This window comes from Macrotis lagotis, chromosome 2 (genome assembly GCF_037893015.1).
Source record: "Macrotis lagotis isolate mMagLag1 chromosome 2, bilby.v1.9.chrom.fasta, whole genome shotgun sequence".
NCBI classification, from domain to species: Eukaryota; Metazoa; Chordata; class Mammalia; order Peramelemorphia; family Peramelidae; genus Macrotis; species Macrotis lagotis.
The window spans coordinates 248097224-248100927 of record NC_133659.1 but is presented as its reverse complement, the minus strand read 5'-3'; positions in this window follow the sequence as shown (position 1 = coordinate 248100927).

Here is a 3704-nt window from a genome sequence, read left to right as displayed (position 1 = left end):
ATTGAAATTTTAGGCACTGAGAATACCAATAAGTTAAATCATGAGAGCACTATACTATAATATCAGCTTCTACATTATTTTAGGCTTGGAAGTCAGAGACCACAATCATGATCCATTTGTTCCCAAGCAGCCATCTTCTCTTTTTAATCCTGCTGTTGCTCCATTAATGAACAGGTTCAACTGATTATCTTCTGTCCTGTAACCCTTTCTGCTTTATTCCAACACCAATCACATTTTGCGATGCCCAATTCTGCATTATCCCCAATCCCCCTACTTTATCTTTCAAATATGTGCTGAAAAGAGCTGGGAAAAGTCACACAACTATACTGACTGGATCTATAAATATGCATTCTTTGATTTCCATTGGTTCCTCAATAGAGCAAGATGCTGTACATCACATTAGTTTATCAAATCATCTCTTCTTGCTTCCCACAGTATTTCTATCTTCCATTCTCCCAGCTATATATCTCATTTGATTCTCAAAAACTGCAACTGTTCACTACTTCTCTCTATCACACAGACTTTTTATATTACCCTCCCTCTACACCAGTCTGATGACCCTTTTGCTTACCAAAACTTATCATGAAACTTTGATCTTCTTCCTCTCCATCTTCTTTACATTTTCCTCATCTACTGATTTCCTCTCCACTCCTGAAAAGCACTTCCAAAGTATCCCCATCCTTTAAAAAGAGACTAGTATACAACTTCAAATATTTGAAAGATGATCATATGAAAGGGAAATTAAGTTTTTTTCTCTTTGGGTTCAGAGAAGACAAACAAAAGCAGTGAGTAGAAATGAAAAAGATTTAGATTCCATTTCAGAAAAAAATTCTGTAATTATTAGTTACCCAGAAGTAAAACAGATTTCTTAAAGAAGTGGAAGATCCCCTCAACGTCTTCAATTAGAAGGTAAGTATTTTGTATAATTGAAGCTCCTATCTAGTAGAGATTGGACCAGAGATCTGAGAAACGTGATTCTGAATTAATCAGGGAGAGATCAGGACCTAGTCCAAGGATAATATGTTATTTCTTGTGCTTCCTCTCCCAGCAGTAGAACAGGTGTTTGTGGAACATTTTCTCCTTGATGAATTAGAGGTTTTCTCCTGCTATTCTAAGACAATTGGGTGGTTGCAGTGGAAAGAATACTAAACCTGAAGTCAGCAAGATTTGAGTTCAATTCTGACTTCAAAGACCTTGGGCAAGTCATTTTTCCTTTGTTTGCCTGACTATTCTCAGCTGTAAAAAGTGGAGGATAATAGCACTTACCTCCCAGAGCTGTGGGGATCAAATGAAGTAATACTCTAGAACACTTAGTGTGGTGCCCAGAACATAACAAGTGTTCTAACAATATGAGTTATTATTATTATTATTTACTTTTATTATGATTAAAAAGGTCTGACAGAATATATGGGAAATTTAGTCATTTTATTAATAAGACCAGCAGGTATTAAAAGGATGGTTATTTGACCACCATCTCTCTTAATCCAAAAACAATTATGGAAGTGGGCTCACAGTTTCCATACCTTCAAAAAGTAAATGTTCAATGAGGACTCTGATTGGATAATGCAAAAACAAAGTGAGCTGTTATAAAAATGAAGGACTGAGAGTACCTGTCAAATTTGGACAGAGAAGCTATCTCTATCCCAGACCACTCCCAGTCTTAGCTAGCTAGGCAAAATGATTTTTTTCCAACCAAACTTCAGGAGAAAATAATGGTCTTCCCCCATCTTAAATTAAATTCTTCAAAAGATTGGGTACAGACTGGCCAAGATCCAAAAGAGTTCATTCTATCTCAGGAATGTCCTCCAAGAAACTAATCTTTTTAAATCAGGAATTTAGAAGAAAGCGAGAGTTCTGAAACTCCCCAGGATATTGGTTACTCAAAATTATTTCTCTCAATTTGCTATTTGGTCCAAATTAGAATCTTTGTTTCTTAATTTATAGTTCCTACTCAACTACAGTCGTAAGTCACATTCTTATAACTATAATTATCCAGAAACACTCCACTCTGAGCATGGAGAGTAGTATACCAGTGCTATATAGAATAGATAATATTTAGAAATTCTCAAATAATAATTTTAATTTTTACACATGATATTCTACTCTCTTCTGGTGTCCATTACCTTCCTGAAAAAGTCTGGGGAGGTATTTATATTTATTTAATAAATTAATTTTAATTACCTTTTAGAAGTTGAAAGTACTTTGTACTTATTGCAGTTTTAGAAATTCCCCATAGTGACACACTAAAACTCACAGACCTGTCAGTTCTATTCAATTTGTATTTTGAATTTGAATTGCTCATCCTTGTAAGTTTTCCTTTATGATTTCCAAAAACATAATTTTAGGAGGAGTGGGATTTGGTGACTTCTTGACCAAATTGTTTACATCACATAAAGAAAAGAAGGGATTGCAGAATTAATAAGGTGTTAAAAGTGAAACTGATGTTAAAAAGACAGCCTAAGAAGCATGTATATAATGTCTACATATTTTTTTGACAGAAATAAAGGGAGCAGCAACATTTTAAAAAATTTAATATAACTTTTTTTCAACCGAATATGTATCCTCCTTTGTGGAAAAAAAGAAAAAAAACTTTTAGTAACAAAACTGCTTAATCAAGCAAAATAAATTCCTTCCAATGTTCCAAAATATATCTCATTCTGCCTCCTAAGTCCATCACTAATCTTTCAGAATACAGATCAAATAGTTGGACATTTTGCTGCTCAATATTTCTAAATATTTTGAAATGTCTGTTTTAATTACATAGAATGTTATGAAGCTATATTGATATTAAAATAGAGATAAATACACAGATAATGTTTTGGTTTTGCTCACTACACTTTGCAATCAATTTATAAGAACCTTGCAAAGTTCCTCTGAATCCTTCCTTTTCATCATTCCTTATTCAACTACATTCATAAATTATAATTTTTTGAGACATTCTCAAATCTATGGGATTTTTTTAGTTCTTAATTTTTTAGTTCTTTATTTTAGTTTTAGCTATCTTTGCCACTATAAAAAAAACTAAAACATTTGTGAATCTGTAGTTTCTTTCCTTTGCCTTTATTTCTTTGGGGTATAGGTCTACTACTTATATCATTGGGTCAAAGAATGCATACAATTTAGCCATATTTGGATCATAGTTCCCAAATGAAGAAACCTCTTAGGACAAGTGTTAACCGGATACACTTTTGCAGGGTTTTAGGTAACTAAGCTTTTAAGTGTTTTAGTGTTCAAGCCAAGAAGGCTCCTCAGAAATAGAACTGGAGAAATAACCCAGTCCCTAATAGTAAATTACTTCTGGAGGTTGGGAAGGAAACAAAAAGGACTTCTCCATCATACCATACTATCCACCATGTTATTCAGAAAAGCTGCTACTAGACCACTAAAAAGTATTAAATCAAAGAAGGGGAAGAGACACAGACTCACACGTGGAAACAGGGATAGTTGAAGAAAGAACTTTTTTTTTTTTGCAAGGCAAATGGGGTTAAGTGGCTTGTCCAAGGCCACACAACTAGGTATTATTAAGTGTCTGAGACCGGATTTGAACCCAGGTACTCCTGACTCCAGGGCTGGTGATTTATCCACTACGCCACCTAGCTGCCCCCAAGAAAGAACTTCTAAAAAGGACCTCAGACAATACAGAAGAGATTTAAAGGCTCACAAGCTGGGGTGCTAGGTTGAACAGTGGATAGAGCACCAGCCCT